The sequence below is a fragment of the Medicago truncatula genome, chromosome 6, assembly GCF_003473485.1.
Source record: "Medicago truncatula cultivar Jemalong A17 chromosome 6, MtrunA17r5.0-ANR, whole genome shotgun sequence".
Lineage (NCBI taxonomy): Eukaryota > Viridiplantae > Streptophyta > Magnoliopsida > Fabales > Fabaceae > Medicago > Medicago truncatula.
In genome coordinates, this window is record NC_053047.1 from 17,135,258 (window position 1) to 17,153,651 (window position 18,394).

At 31.0% G+C, this 18,394-nt stretch overlaps 1 pseudogene; it reads right to left on the bottom strand.

The window, feature by feature from the left end:
- Nucleotides 1-6,662: 6,662 nt before the first annotated feature.
- LOC11444395 (pentatricopeptide repeat-containing protein At1g12775, mitochondrial-like) lies at nt 6,663-18,354 on the bottom strand (annotated as a pseudogene).
- Nucleotides 18,355-18,394: the final 40 nt, after the last annotated feature.

Consider the following 18,394-nt stretch of genomic DNA (forward strand, 5'->3'; position numbering starts at 1 on the left):
AATTATAGATGACATGACAAAATTACCCTTACAAAAAATTATCAAATTTTCCTTCAATTTTTTTTATCAAATTTGTTAAAAATATTAAGTTAATATTCATAAATTTGTAATTTTTAACTATAATTTCATTTTTAGAATTTTCTAAATTAAATATTAAATAAAACGTAAAAAGTATTTATTTTTTATTTATATCTATAAAAATCATTTATTTAAAATATTAAAAAAAATCTTGTTTTTGTCCACTAAGTTATTTGACTGGAAAAAAAAATCAATTTATATATTTTATATGAATAAAATGATAGTTTATTTTGTACCAAACAAAAAAATTGATAGTTTATTTTCTAGGTCGTGGTTCATACTTCATACCGATTCATATGGTCAGACCCAAAAAATGACCCAATATAAATGCGACACATGGCACTATTTTGTCTTTTTGCAACGTTCAAAATTTCAACCGATTTCGTGCTTTTACCTCTTTACCCTTTCAGTAAAATGGCCAGTCAAATTGTGCGTATTACACAAACACCTCTGTATCAATCTCTCTCTTGTAGGTCAGTTTAAAAAAAATAAAAAATTTCTCTCGTGTCTATTACAGAAACACCCCTAGATCAATTCTCTCTCTTGTGCGTATTACACAAACACCCTAAATCAATTTCTAATAAAAAAAATTCTCTCTTGTGTCTATTACACAAACACCCCTAGATCAATTCATTCATTCCTTTCCCTTTGAGTTCTACATCGTTCCACCTTCTCGTATCATTGTTCATCGTCGCTGCAAATCTGGCAACTGTAACTGTTCATCGTAGTCTACACGAGTTCCAGAACTGATTCTCCAAAAACCTTTCGACAGCTGTTTCTCAAAGACCATTGTCAACCATCATTCATTCAGCTTCTATCTTGATTTACATTATCCATCAGCGAGGTCTGTATGTCCTCTTTCAAACTCATTATTGTTTCACGATTTAAGTTATACTCCCTCCGTCCCTCAATAGATGACCTAGTTGACAATATACATCATTGACTTGACATACTTTGACCATATTTTTCTACTAATTCACAAAGATAAATAATATCATGTAAGATGTTGTTGGATGTGTCTCGATGAATATTTTTCGAAGGGAGTACTATTTACTTAGAATCAAGAAAGAATATTTGTCGCAGATAAGTTTGCAGTGTTATTTATAGGTTAAATAACTTTGAAGAATAAACCGTCAATTCAGTACCTTAACTATTAGAATCACATAAAAGGAAGGACTTAATTGAGGAGTGAGTTGATAGTTGTTTTAGATAGTTAAGTCATAGTTTATTTGATTGTCGCTTCAAAGCCTAATGGCTATGTTCTGGTTTGGGATTCTATGCTTTGATTTATGGATTTGAACAGTTAAGCTTAAGCAGCCTTTGGCGTTGGGTTTATTTACAAAATATTGATTTCCAAAAACTTATTGATTACATTCTTAGTTTACTTCCAAAAGGATGCAGAAAGTTGAACCATACATGACTTGTTTGGGGGGAAACACATAACCGAATTGACTGATTAAGACACACACTCAAGTGGTGTCATCAGTGAAAGTTGAATGATTCAACTTTGTTATAATTCACAGCATCAATTCGATCACAAAAACAAACTACACAATTCATAAAACACATTTAGCACAAAAAATGCAAGAGACAAAAAATATTTAAAGAAGAAATCAGTAAAGGCCAAAAGAATCATCATTAGCACCAAAACTATAGTTACTAAGAAAGATAAACATATATACTTGTAAAGCCTAAATCATGTATAAGAATTAGCTTCATTAGAAAATACAAAAAAGTAAATTATAAATTATTTTATCAACCCACTTGTGTTGGTCGGATGATGTTGGCTTCAGACCAACACTCAAAGGCACTGATAATGCCCGGTGTAAACTCTTTTAAAATATGTCTCAAAAATTGGTGAACCATTGCAAAACTTTAAGATAGTAAACATGTGAATGGACAAAATAGGGAAGGATAAGAAGAAAAATAGCTTTGTGTGTACCTTGAAGCAATATGGAAGACATGCTCTAAACGTGTGTATCATTTCATGTGTATAAAATTTTAGGGTTGGAGGTTGTTAATAAGAAAACCACTCATCTTCTTCACGGGTAACAAAGACAACCAAGGATGTTCTAAAATCCAACAAAGAGTACAAAAAAATATTTAAACAAATGGGAAGTTAATTTTGGATAATTTATTGGAGAAATTGAAAGAGAGCATAGCAAGTGGTTAAGCACAATAGTTATGTAAAATATGAGACTATCCATCATATAAAATCAATATTCCTGACATCATACACAACCTATCTTTATGCATTTTATCACCAACAGATAGAGAAATGGGATTATTCTCCCATAGATTTTATCAATACAAAGGAGCTATTCTGCCATAGACTAGAGCATTCACTAGTTAACATTGTTGTTCACAAAATATTAAATAACTACCAACTAATGTAACTGAAAAACAAGTTTCAAAATATAACAAAATTTTAGAGAAATAATTTGTGCAAAGGGCTGCACAGTGCACACAATTTACACTGTAGAAGCGAAGAGAATTATTAACGGTAACACTTTAGAAATTACTAGAATCATGTGAACATAACAAATGCCTCTTTAATCATGTAGAAGCTGAGAGAACTGGAGAAGTATTAATGGTATCATTTCCGAATAGAGAATCAATGAGTGAATTTAGTAACAAATATATTTCATGTTTCATTCTAGTCTCCTGCAAATAATCCTAGACATCCATATAAAACTGAACGAGCATAATGACATCAATGTATCTGCGAATTCCCTAGAATTAATACTTAAGTGCAGAAGCAGTATCGAATGAAAAATTTCCAGCAAACCAAGGACAATTCCTTCTTCTATTTCAATGACACATGTTGCAAGCCAAGGCACTCAATGTGTTCTGCATATATCTAGTTTGCTAGTGCTAGGGAGTTTCAATCATGACTGTAGGCATTTGCCTCTTTACTTAGGTACAAGCATTGCAAAATTTGGTTCGTATGACATGCACCGTATTTTGATCATTTAATATATGGTTCTAACTATTTATTCAATATTGTTGTTATTCTTGCTTTTATTGTTTTATTGAAATTCAAAATGATATGGACACATACTTTTGAATCTAGAAATAGAATAACAACCTATCTTAAGTTATCACTCTAGACATGGATGTTAATATTTGATAATCACTTTTAATCTAGGACTTAATGCTTTTGGGTAATTTAATCGGTTTGGAAATCGTCGATTAAACTATCCAATCGACTTTGTGATCGTTTAAATGTTTGGAAAATCGATTTTTAAGCGATCCCTTAGAAATAACGTTATCATTTGGACACGAATGATATTGTCGAGTGATTGTGATAATATAGTTTAAAAAGGTAGAATCCATTAATCGATCGAGAGATTACAGCTGTTACGCTTGGTTGATGTCTCTGACCGCAAGCGGAATAGCCCTATCTCTTCTCATTTTACTTTTATGTCGATTAGGAAAATAGTTTTACACAAACAAACAATTTATACCCAAACACTTAACGTGACAAATATTGTGAAAATGCTTATGAAATACGCAACTTCTTGTGGACACAATCCTATTATACTCACGTGTAAATAGTTTTATGAGATGGAAAAATCCTTCATCAATAGCTATAAAAATATTTCTTTCATCACGGCAAAGAACACATGCTTTTAGCAATTTCAAATAAATAACCTGCAATATTTTCTTCCACCACGACATGAATCTGATTGCCTTAAGTCCCAACTGAAGACAAATAATGAAAGTGCAAATCTAGAGTTCAGATTTGGAATTGACTCTGATGAAAGTAACGGGCCTTTGATTGCTTCAGCAAAAAGATTAACCAGAGTTGATCCCTTGGCTCCATATTCTATTTCTTTAGAATTAACTTCAATTAGAGGCATGTTACCAATATCATACGCAAATTCTTCCTTGGGCAACTCTTTTGAGTCAGCATTCTCAAAACTGCTGATGAGCAATAAAGACCTGTTGGTAATAATAAGACAAGAATAGAAATTGTATCAAACTATCTTACTATAAATCTATTATGTAGATTGCTGCTACATTGACTTCTAACTCACCTTTGAATGATTGATGTTAATCCTTTGTGCATTAAGCAAGTAACTTTAGTGCTTAGAGATGCATACTTTTTGTGAGAGATACTAGCACGAAATTGACCTTTCCACTGACATTCATGATGTAACTTGTCTTTCAAAGGTGATGTGACATGTAACATGGGCCTATTTTAACTAAAATCATTAAGTACACATAAACCACAATATGATCAAACTTGAATGACTATGAGCTTTGAGATGCAAGTGACTCCTGTCATACTTTGCAAGTCCATGTTATGTCAAAGGAAAATTGAGAGTCTATTTTGAATAATAAAATTCAGAGTCTCTTTTGTACTGCATTGTATTTTGAAGCACACATAAACCACAATCTGATCGAACTGATTAATAAAATGATCAGATATTTCAACACATATGATGCCTACGTCAAGACAAACGAAAATCGAGAGTCTCTTTTGTACTGCACCGTATTTTGCAGCGTATGGTAGGAATTCTTTTTTTCTAGTGAGCCTCATACCGGTAGTGACAGCCAGAGAAAGCTTACAACAACCAAATATATATATTGAGAATCCACCGTAAGCATGGATCTTGGAAATAAACTAGCTTATATATGGAAGGAAAAAAAATTACGATAAGATTAAGCTGCGATACATAATTTCAAAAAAGCACATACCAAATAGTTTCCATCAAACTAGAGCACATCAATTTGCATCACTTAAAGGAGGAATTGTAAGTTTTACTAACACAAAATGCAATCACATCATACAATACAGAATATTAAATTCAGAAACACATAAAGTATATCTCTTAACAAACAAGCTAGGTCACTAATAAAGGATGCAACCTTTCTATTTTTGTCCCACAAAATGAATCCAAGTTAAATATGGTTGTCTGAAGCCTAAGAAGGACAATAATACCAAACATACTATCTTTGAGATGGTATTTTATTTTCTTATAATTTGGTAATTAAAGTCTTATGTAGTAGATACATTATAATATTGAACCCAACATAAAAGACCAATTCATCAAAGGAAATGTAAGAATCGGATAGCTTAAATCATCAACATTGCCTTATTTTGGTGATATCAAATCATGCTAGCTTAAATTAAAGTTTTTCTGCAAATTGTATCTAGTTTCTACAGTCATATTGTTCATATTACATAAAGCGGTAAAATTAATCAAACCTTCCTAATTTCAGTTTTGCAGCAAGTCAAACCCAAAAAATGATAAGAAAGAATAATATGGTATGCATTTATTATGCAAAACTGATGAGAAGTCTAACTGATATTCGAAAACATATCAGTCGCATCCTGCTGTTTCAACTGACACATTGTAAGACTCCCACTTTTCTTAAATAATCTCTCAGTCAATTTCTAACTGACATCACAGCAAATACACATTGTTTAATGCAATATCACTCTCAAAATTCTCACTAGTTCTTTTCAAAACTATCAAAGCCTTAATAAACCATTGATACCATTAAAATATCAAAATGAACATAACAACACATGACTTTTATTATCATTATGTAAAATTAGGGATACCTATGTTATCAGCTTCCATTTGGTTTATCGTAAAAAAAACAAACTTCCATTTGGTGTCTCTATCATCACTGAACAGTGTCACAATTGTTTTAATCAACTAATGTTGAAAAGAAAATACCTTTTGCCTCTTTGAGTCAGTGTTGTCAAATATCGGCCATCTCGGATATCAGTGGGAGATTTTCGGAAAACTGATATGATTTTTTTTAAAAAATAGCAGCGCCATATATCAGCTGTTATGTCAGATTTTTGGCCTTCCGCATTCAACAATGTTGCTCTAAGTAACAAGTCGATAGTAACCAATTGAAATGCTTAACAGGAAGCATTTCTGTTACAAAAAAAAAAAAGAAAAAAGGAAGCAATTGATGTGCATACAATTTTACACAACTAAAAATTGCATTAGAATTAGAATATGAAGAATTAAAACAACAAAAAGTATCAGCATTGAAAAAGGTAATTAATTACTAAAGTAGCAAGAGAGAAGAACTTAGATGGCAGAATGGCACATAATAGAAGTATGAAGAATCACCATGTATTTCAAAATCCAATATAGCATGTAATAAAAAAAATATTGTAAATCATCGATTAAAAATACTAAAGGACTACACCAACTACTCATGCACCCGACACCAGATTAAACATATAGCCAAAATAAGACAATATATTAGTGTTTGATTTTTGCAAAATAGCCATTAAAGGGCAAAATCTCATAGTGGAATAAACTTATAGCCAATGACCACATAACATAAAAGTTCACATACAGAGGTCCAACAAGTACAACTTTACAAAGGAAATTGAACTAATTGAATTATTGGGAGAACAAGAAAAGCAACAATATAACCATTGTCGTACTCATGATAAGCTAAAAATTTGATGAGAAAAAATGATTTACTTATGCTAACCAAGAGTCCTTGAGATAAGTTAAGATTAGGGAATATAATACGCCTGAAATAAATTTATGTCCATTCCTGAATTGGAACCAATGGAAACTTTAGCTCAAATTGGTTTTTTCTTAAAGTAAACCTCTAACAATCAATTCACGTACAAGTTTCTCTGCTTTATCATTCTCATCCTTTTCAAATAGAGCGTGAATAATGGTTTGATAAGTTACAACATCAGGTATGCATCCATTGTCTTCCATTTTTGACAGCAAGGTCTCAGCTTCATCAAGCAAGCCCTCTAAACAAAGACCATTGATCATAATATTATATGTCCAGGTTGGTAAATTGTAGCCTTTAATCAAAAGATCTTGAAAAATCAGTTGCGCGTCCTTAAGTCTTCCTTGTTTGCATAGTCCATCAACAAGTGTATTATATGTGTGCATATCTGGTTGAATGCCTTGGTCTTTAAAATTGTTGACCAATGCAATTGCCTTGTCAACATGATGGTTTTTACATAAAGCATGTAATAAGGAATTGTAAGTGATTACATTGGGAGGTTGGCCTCTATCACGCATCTGATCAAGAAGCTTCCAAGCATGAGAAAGTCTCCCAGATTTGCAGAATCCATCAATAAGAGTGTTGTAAGATACTGTATTGGGTTTGCAATGCATTTCTGTGAAGAGATTCAAGGCTTCATCAACCATTTTAATCTTACATAATCCATTAATAAGGATATTGTAGCTCTTACATCATCACAGCTATCACATTTTTAGCTTCTTTGATCTTTCCGTCCTTACAAAGAGCATCAACCAATATATTAAAAGTATAAACATTTGGGTTGATGTTTTTCAATACCATTTCATGGAACAAACTAAACGCTTCTTTCAATTGACCAACAATGCAAAATCAATAGATTAGAGAACTGAAAGTGACAACGGTGGGAGGAATTCTCTTTACAATCATTTCTGAATATAAACCATAGGCATCAATTACTAGTTTATCTTTACACAAACCATCAATGACTGTACTATACATTACCACATTGGTGTTGACCAATTTCCCTTCAATTTGTCTCAACACTTGTAAGGCGGCTCTTGTTTGTCCCATTTTACACAATCCATTGATCAAGATACCATAAGTAACATGATTCAAGTGAAATCCAAGTGCAAGCACGTGGTCGTGAAAAAGAAGAGCTTCATTGACCTTACCATTAAGACACAAACCTTTGATAAGAGTAGTCAAGGTAATGGTATTCGGTTCATAACCCATCTTAAAATCTTGGCGAATACAGAAAAGGCAAAAGTCATTTGACCTAAGTGGCAGTAACAATTAATCAAGATGCTTAAAGTAAATAAATCAGGCTTAACTCCCTTGGATTCCATCTGTGTGGAAAGGGAAAGAACAGTGGGGTAGTGGTTCTTAGTCTTAATAAGGTATGTTAAGATCTTATTGAATTCAACAATGGATGGAGTATGACGCATTTGGAGCATGCGATTGAACGACAAAACAGCATTATCAACAACAAAACCATTGGGAATGGATCTAAAGTGAGAACAATTTTGGACGGTGAGGCGGAGGACGGCGTTGGAGAGCGGCGACGGTGGCACTTGTTGATGGTGGTGACTTCGGTTGAGATCTAACCAGAAATTGGAACAACTAGCACTCGGACGACGAGTGTCTAGAGCTGGAAGCACAATCTTATTTATCCTTTGTTTAAAGATATCTTTCCTCCCTGCAAATATATAGTCAAAAGTTATTAATGAGATGTAATTAGGATCATTTTTCAAAGGTTTTTTCTAGATTACCTTTGAAGAATGGTGGGTAATTTACCCACCAACCAATGAAAATGAGCAATTTGTTGGTGGGGTCAAGATAGTTTATGGATACCACTTAAAAATGTGCTTATGTAGCTAATGTGTATTGGTTGGGGTAAATTACGCATCATTCTTCCATGGGTATCCTAATTTTTACCTTTTTTAAATGATAAATATTTGGCTAAAGTGCACTTTTCCCCCTATCTTTCAAAAACTTGCAATTTTGATCCATAAATACAAAAACTACAATTTTAGCCCCCTAAAATTTAACCCCTTCCCAACTTTGATCCTTTTTAACCGGTCAATACTTACGTGGCATTCCACGTGTGTAATTAATGAATTAAAAAAACAAAAATTATATAATCATTTTTTAAATTAAATAAATGAAAAATAAAAATAAAAAATTAATAAAATCAGGAAAAAAATGTAATTAATCTCCTTGTATTTTATTTTTTTTTTCCTTCCAAAAGCTGAGTGTATCTGCCATTTTTGCATTGGTGGTGAAATCTGCATCTGTTGCTTTGATGCTGATGAATAATCAAGCTTCAAATCAATAAAACGAGATTCATCCATGCCTTTAAAATCACTCTCTCTTAGTGAAAACAGACGCCTGTTGTAGCTTCCATCAATTTCCATAACACCACTCTTCCTACCATTTTCATATTCATAGAAGAAATCACTTCTTCTTGGTTCAGCTTCACTATAACCACTTCTCCTACCAATAAGAAATGAGACTCTGCCAATACTTCCTACCTCAACATAACATGAATTTCGATTGGAAGTGATCTCATCAGAGCAAGAACAAGAAGAAAGCCTTTGTTCCCCACAATCTGAACACACTAGCTTGACCAAACGTTCCTTTAAGATTGTGACTGATTAATTACATTTTTTTCCTACCCCTAATCTTTTTTTTTTTTTAATTTCTTCATCTCCTTGTATTTTTAATTTTTTTTCCCGATTTTTTTATTTTTTAAATTTAATTTTTCATTTATTTAATTTAAAAAATGATTATATGGTTTTTTTATTTTTTTTTAATTCATTAATTACATACGTGGCATACCACGTAGGCATTGACCAATCAAAATTGACAAAAAGGATCATAGTTGCAAAGAGGCTAAATCTTAAAGGATCAAAATTGTAGTTTTTGTACTTAGGGGGTCAAAATTGCAAGTTTTTGAAAGTTAAGGGAGGAAAAGTGCACTTTAGCCTAAATATTTATAGTGGCAGATTGGAAGGATTAGTAACTTCAAGGACGAAAATTCAAATGGCCTATATTTGCAGGGACGAAAGACCTATTTAAGCCTTATCTTTTTAATTATTTTTATTTTTATTTTGTAGTGAAAAAAATTAAATTTGCAGAGATTATGCATGTCAATTTGTTGAAATATTAGTATGGATACATGTGTGAAGCATGACTTAGAATTTTGTCATACTTAAAATAGTAGTGAGATATAATATCATTTTCATTTGTTTGATTTATATATTTGTCAATTGGATGCATCCACCCCAGTGTTAGCACCCCTTAAAATCCAAAGATGGTATCATAGCCTGTAGGGGTGTTCGCGGTCCGGTTTGGATCGGTTTTGAGGTTAAAAATCAACCGATCCAAAATAAAAATCACGTGCGGTTTGGTTCGGTTTGGATGATTATGTTAAAAAAATCCGAACCGATCCGATCCAAATATATGCGGTTTAATTTGGATCGGTTTTTGGATATCCAAAGTGTAACATGTAATTTTTTTTTTTTAATATTAATATTACTCATACACAATAAAATAAGAGGTTTGATACAAAATATGACACAAATTTATTAAAAAAGTTAACATTACACAATGAAAATGATTGATTATATTTGAAATAGATGAAGTAGTAATAATATAGATTAAATTAATGCAATATATAAGATTAAATACCAATAAGCAATATATTAGTGCAATATATAATACTAATAAAATAATAAATAAGTATAAAAATTTACTTTTGCGGTTCGGTTCGGTTTTGAAAACGCAATCCGATCCGATCATAGCGGTTTTTCCAAAACAACATCCAAACACATCCAAAAATATTCGATTTTTTGCGGTTTTCAGTTTTTTTGGATCGGTTTGCGGTTTTATTTTGGATCGGTTTGGATTTGAACACCACTAATAGCCTGATTCAACTTTATGGAGAAGCAGAAGTGGCTCTTGGTGGTAGATCTCGGATATAGAGAGTCTCATACTTGAATAAAAGATGTTAATGTGTCAAACGTGAGTTGAAGTTTCATAATGGATTTAAGAGTAAATGTTGATAAACATATAAGTAATATGATCCATATACTTCATGTCTTCTTAAGATTTATGGTGAAGATGTGATGTCAAACACACATGTTTGGTTTCTCTTAATATAATATGATGGTCAAACTCAATGCAAGACCCCTCGAAAGTTAGAATATTATGATGATATATTTTTTTAGTTTTTGTATGTCAATCATTTAATTTTTCTATCTTAAAATTTGGTTTTTGGATGTCATTCTATTTCTTGTGAATTTTTTCATTCAACCTCTGCTATTTGAAATTCTTTCACTTTTGGTCTTTGGTGGCCAGTGATAATGAAAAATTGGATGTGTTATGCTGAGTTAGGACAAAATACATGCTTGTTGATGGTAGTGGTGACTTCGGTTGAGATCTAACCTGAAATTGGAACAACTAGCACTCGGACGACGGGTTTCTCAAGCTGGTTGACATCTAGCCTGACATATATATCATTTGAATTTTCATGATTAGGACCATTTTTCTTTTGATTTAACTATGCAATTCGTCTCAATGCATTTTGATTTTCGTTCTTATAAAAAAAAAATTTGAAAACATCCTCTAAAAAAAATTGTTTCAAAAACGTCCCTGATCCCACTATTCAGTTGAAGTGGCATGGTTTTGGTCACATGGCAGTTGCTGACTGTGCAACTTTTGTCACGTGGCGTTGACGTGGCATGCCACATAATTCAAAATTCTAAAAATTTATTTTTTAAATTAAAAAATCCGAAAATAAATATAAAAATCATAAAATATTAAAAATCAGAAAAAAAAAAACTGAAAATTAAATTTTTGATTTTTAATTAAAAAAAAATATTTTTTCAAAATTCTGAAAATTCATTTTATTAAATTTAAAAAATCTGAAAATAAATTTAAAAAAATAAAAAAACTGAAAATTAAATTTTCGAAAATTCATTTTTTTTTAATTCTGAAAATTAAATTATATTTTCAAAAGTTATAAATTTTGAGATTATATAATTTTTAATTTTATTTTTCAAAAATTTATTTCTAGATTTTAAAAACACTAATTTCCAATTTTTTTCTTCATATTTCAAAAAAAAAAAAATTGGAATTTTTTTAAAACACAGTCAGAAACTGCCACGTGGCCAAAGCATCCCATGTCAGCAAAAAAGTGGGCCCAAGGACCTTTTTAAAACAAAAAAAAATTTGCAGGGATGTTTTTAATTTTTTTTTTACAAGGTCAAAAATCAAAACGCGTCTAAATTACAGGGACGGATTGTATATTTAAGCCTTCTTCAAATGATAAATATTTCTGTGGCAGATTGGAATGATTAGTAACTTCAAGGACGAAAATTCAAATGACCTATATTTGCAGGGACCAAAGACCTAATTAAGCCTTATCTTTTTAATTATTTTTATTTTTATTTTTATTTTGTAGTGAAAAAATTAAATTTGTAGAGATTATGCATGTCAATTTGTTCAAATATTAGTATGGATACCTGTGTGAAGCATGACTTATAGAATTTTGTCATACTTAAAATAGTAGTGATATATGATATCATTTTCATTTGTGTGATTTATATATTTGTCAATTGGATCCATCCATCCACCCACTGGAGAAGCAGAAGTGGTTCTTGGTGGTAGATCTAGGATGTAGAGGGTCTCATACTTGAATAAAAGATGTTAATGTGTCAAACGTGAGTTGAAGTTTCACATTGGAAGTAAGAGTAAATGTTGATAAACATATAAGTAATATGATCCATATACTTCATGCGTTCTTAAGATTTATGGTGAAGATGTGATATCAAACACACATGTTTGGTTTCTCTTAATCTTGTTTGGTTTCTCTTAATATAGTATGATGGTCAAACTCAATGTAAGACCTTTTGAAAGTTAGAATATTATGATGATATATTTTTTTAGTTTTTGGATGTCAATAATTTAATTTTTCTATCTTAAAATTTGTTTTTTGGATGTCATTCTATTTCTTGTGAATTTTTTCATTCAACCTCTATTATTTCAAATTCTTTCACTTTTGGTCTTTGGTGGCTAGCGATAATGAAAAATTGGATGTGTTATGCTGAGTTAGGACAAAATACATGTTTATTGATCATTTAGAATTATGTGACATTTTTTCTTAATCAGGTCTAATTTTTTGGTGAAATAGTCACCCAAAAATCTTCAACTACATCAACAATTTGGACAAGGGTCGAACCCCTAACTGGATATATGACCTAACCGTAGACTTTTTGAATATTCTCTTTAGACCTTTATATTAGATATGGTGTCTTTGCCATTGAAAATCATCTTATATATATTGAGGATTCCATAAATATTATTTTATTCTTTTGTAATTTGCAACATAAGATCAATATGTAGAGTATAGACCAGTTGCAACTCCAATATTTCATAATAAAATGTAGTAGAAATGAGATGGAGGACACATATGGCTTATCCCGGTAGCAAACTGAGAAAAGGTAACTTCATCTTAATAGGTATATACTTGTTTCATCACCTTATAATGAGGATCTCCAAGTCTATATTAACACCGTGTATGTAGCATACCAGGTCAAGAGTTTTAGCTTTAAATAACTTGAAAGGTGCAAAGTTAATCTAAAGATCAAGAGTCCACGCTCAATAAAATGAAAATATGTATACATAAAATTACATCAAAAGGTAAATAATGGCATATGTTTTGCCCTTGTCCATATGTTATATTTTCTAAAACCAATTAGCATTCAGTGATTCACAAGCAAAACAACCTTTCTTTTAAGTAAGTACAGAAGATGAGTAATAATAATCATGTCTCAAATTGGTTCTCCCGCTGCATATGTATAACAATAAGATGGCAGTTTTTCATAGTTGTGACATTCTTTGTCATGGTTGCACCTGGGAGATTATGATTGCTGATTATACAAAAGCAAAGTCCGGATTATGAAATCGGAACTCGTCTGGATTATGAAATCCGGACTGCAAAGGGACATTGTTGGAAATTTTACAGGGCACGCGAGAAGGCATCAGGGTGGGAAAATTCTAATCTTTTCACAGCTCAAAAATACAACAATGAAGATGGTACTTTTATGGTTATGGAGGCAATAAAATGTTCACTCATAAAAGAATCAACCTTGAGTCTCTAAAAGTTCATTAGAGATTTGTTAATGCTGAATATCTACGAAAAATGAAATGCATGCTAATAGAGGCTGTTCCGAATGCAGTTATTGATCACTTCAAAAGTGGAAAAGAAAAAGTCTATTCCCAAAACCAAATACACTACCTGATTACATACATATGCATTCCATACCAAAAATGTTGCGGAAAATTCAAGAGGCCGATTCGACGAGAAAATGCAACCATTTCTTACTTGTGTCAAATCATAATCAAACAATCATACTTGTATCAGGAAACATCATATCATATCTCGTTATTTTGAAGTTTTAACCAGATTACTTAGGAAAATATTATGTACTTTGTGTTCATTTTGAAATCTGAAACAACTAACCATATCATTTGTGTCTACTTGGGCAATGCAGGAAATGAATCAGCCAAGGACCATCTTTTAAGAATTCATCTAAACAGTTTGCATTCATCTAAACACTCTGCGGGAGGAGAAATCTGATAAAGAGAATGCACAACACTTCACACCATTATTGCACCACCTCTTGATTTGCAAGTGCAGCAACCAATATATTCTATAACTTCAGTGCTGACTAATATACTTTAGTATTTATAAGATTAACATATAACTTCAAGCAAGAAAGATGCACTCTATAGTCCAAAGGAAAACAAGAAGAATAAACCAGATTTCAAGTGTTTCTGTGATAATGATGTATACTATGAGAATTCATTTTGAGCCTAATCTACTGCAACAGATCCATAACTCAAACACACATGTGCAATTGAAAAAGTGACGGTGAGTTAACAGCAAAATAAGATTCATAGCTCAACCCTTCTACAACATTTTTATTATAAAAAAAATTAAGATGCTCAGTTGTGAGCAAAGAAATATTTCAACTGAAAAGCACAGAATGAAATATCAATCAGGTAACAGAATCAGTAAAACTTGTAGCATTGGATGAGATAATGTTTGAAAATGAGTTTAAAAGTGGGAGGCATCTCTCATTCTAAAGTCAATTTTGTATCAAATGCTATCATATAATGACCTACAAATTCAAGTATGATGCATACAAAAGCTACCAAGAAAACCTCTATATTTATTTCGATTAAAGTATGATGCTATCATATGTATATTTAAGTTTTTGAATGTTTAAAAATATTATGTCAATTTTGTCCAAAAAAAAATGTATCATGTCAAATGCGAAAAAAATATTTGTTGCTTGATATGACTTTTTTTAGGGGTGTTAACATGATCTTTAATTATTTATTTTTTTGGTACAACCATGATCTTTAATTTAATTTAGCTATTTGGATCAATTTGAGTCTTACTTCTAAATTAACAGTAGAATAACCCATGCATATTCCACAGTTAATGAAGGAAGTTTTACTTTTTAATGCTAATTACATCGTCTATACTACTTAAAAAAACGAATTGTTGACTAAATTTATGAGAATAAATTAACACGAATTAAAAGAGGAACTGGCGGTACTTTTCAATTGTGTTTTCTAAGTAAGTGGTTCTCAAATTAAATTTTCGGCATGTTTCTTTAGAGGAGCATAGTTATATGTAGATTGTCTTAAAAAAAGTAGATTGATCATGTAATTTTGAAATTAAATTTTGAATGTAGTCTGAGTCGTAGGAAAAGGAAAGAAAGAAGAAAAAAAAGTAAACCACTAAACTAGTCATTGTCAAGTCACTTTCAAATTAGACTTTGACTCTATTAATATTTTAAAATAGTATTGGTCTTTGTCAATTGTTTCAAAATAGTCTCTCTATCAAACATCATGTGACAAAAGCATAAAGTCAAGGGAGTTGCTGCATTTTGGCTCCTTTAAAATAAAAAAAAAGGACACAGACCTAATTAAGAAATGATTGAAAAAGAGTGTGATTAGTTTGAGAATGGATTACAAAGATTTGGATCAATTTATTGGCTTACTCGGAAAAAAAATAAAAAAGGAGTATACATTTTTTTTTTTAGGGAAAAAATGGAGTATAAATAAATGGTGGGTATATGGTCTCATATTTTTGTCAAAATTATTGTATTTCACTATCATTTGTTTTAAAACCATGTTTGTAATATAACTCATTGTATTATATATGGAGGAAGAAAAAATAAATCTTTCTTTTTTGTAAAAGGATTGATAATTGCCGCACAAAACCTAAAATGGTGCAATCTTGTGAAAGAAGCAATAAGAAGTCAACTAGGTGCAAGCATAGGAAATTTTAAGTTGATTAATACTCTAATGCCATGTAAATTAAAATTGAAACTAAACCCCCTTAATCTTTAATAATTTTTACGTCAAAGGTGATGAAAACCGATCTAAAACTCCTTTTTCCAATCGCAGTTGAATCAAAAGTCAAAACCAATATAACTGCTACTTAAAAACATTATCTTAAAGACTAAACTAAAAAGAATATATTTGGTTTTCATTACATGCCACTTTCTATGATTTAGAACACCTTTTCACTTCACATAATCTAAGCTTGCATTGTTTTCCATAGATTTCTCTCACTATTTTTAATTTAAACCAATTTAATGTCTAATTATATAACTTCTACAATAAACAAACTGATGCTTCAAATTAAATATATGTAAATGTATATAAAATTAAAAAGGACGGGAAATTTCTATTTGATTCAAAACCAAATATTAAATAGATGTGTGCTTCTACAATTAGTTACCTAGGATACTTGATCTTATAAGAAACTATTCAATTAAAAATATAATAAGAGTATTTTTCTCTTATTATAAAGACACGGACACTTGATCAAATTAAACCAACACCTATGGATAAAGATTCTTAGTTTCTCTTGTTCGACGCTTTAGGATTTTTGATGTTGAGAGTTTCGAGTTTTTGTAAGCTCCATCCAAATCTTACTCCATCTTATGACAATTAGTTGAGAAGGAAAAATATCTAATAGTTATAGTAACAACCACATGTTGCTTGGAATAAAAATGAATAAAAAAATATTCATTGTTTATGCTTTTTTAATATGTTTCCTTCCACATGTTTAGTGAACTCTTGATCTCATAACAATGTTAAATAAAAATAATAATGAAAAAATACTTTAATTTCAATAAAAAAATACAACCACAATTTCATATATGAAGTGTCATTTCAACAAAACTCTCCCTTTTTTCAAAACTCGTGTATGTGAAATGAAAGAAAAAATATCCATTTGAGAATACGAAAAATTATAGATAGAAACACACACTCACGAAGCTTGATGAGAAAATCAAAACTATCAACCCAAAAAGAAGAAATGGAAGAAGAATGAAAAGGATAACATAAGCAACATATATATGAGCTTAGAAAAAAATGAGGAGTTTTATGGTGAACGTGTGTGTAAGATGATTGATTAAGAATATGAATAATTTTAAAATGTAACCCCTCACTATTAGTTACATGTATGAACAAATATTTGTATGAGAGTGGATTTTTGTTTTATTTCAATATCAAAGTTAACATCTAATGACTGATGTAAAAGCATGACGCATCGTGTGTTGGCAAACAATCGTAAATCTCCCTAGAGTAATAGTGGCATGCTTTTTCACTCTTCATCTCTATCCAACAAGAAGAGTTTGAGCGTCTTAAGTACTTTGCAAAATATGGTTGCTGAAACAGGAACTGTAAATTTGTTTTTGAAGGAACTGAAACAATGACTTGAGAACATGGCTTTATGGGCTAGATGTTGGTGACTTAATTAACGATTGTATATATATAGAGATCGGTTGTAGCGACCAACTTTATAAATTGTTGCTAAAAGTATATATCAACATCAAGCATTACAAAATACATTAAATTCATAATGCATTTTTAAGTAATGATTTTTAAGAGAGGTGAAACTATTCCTTCTTTTGTACGTGAATATTAAGTCAAAAAAACATGACTAAAGAAAATGATATTCTATACTTCGGAAAGGATGAGTGTGATAATACATTCTAATAGCATGGCCACTAATTCTATATAAATAGGCACAATCTAGTTAAGTGACCGTTATTTTAAAAAAAGCAATATTATTGCCACATTCAAGAGGTATACAGGAAAAACGGTTAAAAAAATTTGGAATTAAAACATGGGTACAAGACCAAGTCAAACATTATAACTAATAATATGAGAATAATTTTCTATTAAAATAATTTTCTATATTTCTCTATTAAAATTATGGGACACAATATTTAAAACTTTTGAAATATTATCAAAATTTACAACACTATCAACCTTGGCTTGTACCCCAAACACTTTAAAATTATGTAGGACATTCCATGTAGCAACCTGGATATAAGTGAGCAAGTCAAAAGAGTTTAGAAACTAATGTAATGATGAACAATATAAAACATCAGTGAGATTTTTCGTACCTGAGTAAATTGTTATAGCTACTGTTCTCTTGCCTTTAACTGGAATATGTTCACCATTTTCAATTCTGACCCATTTCATTTCGGTGTCCTCCAGTTTCTTGAACAAAGCTTTATCGTAGGTCATGTGATTAGTGCATCCACTATCAATTAGCCAAGATTCACATGAACTGCTGCCGGAAAAACATGTTGCAACAAAGAAATAGTGTTCCTCCTCTTGCTGGACATTTTCCGCTTCAACTGCAACTTGTTGGAATTTTGCTATACAAATCACATCTTCATGACCCATTTCATTGCACTTGCTGCACTTTGCATCTGACCTTCAACTG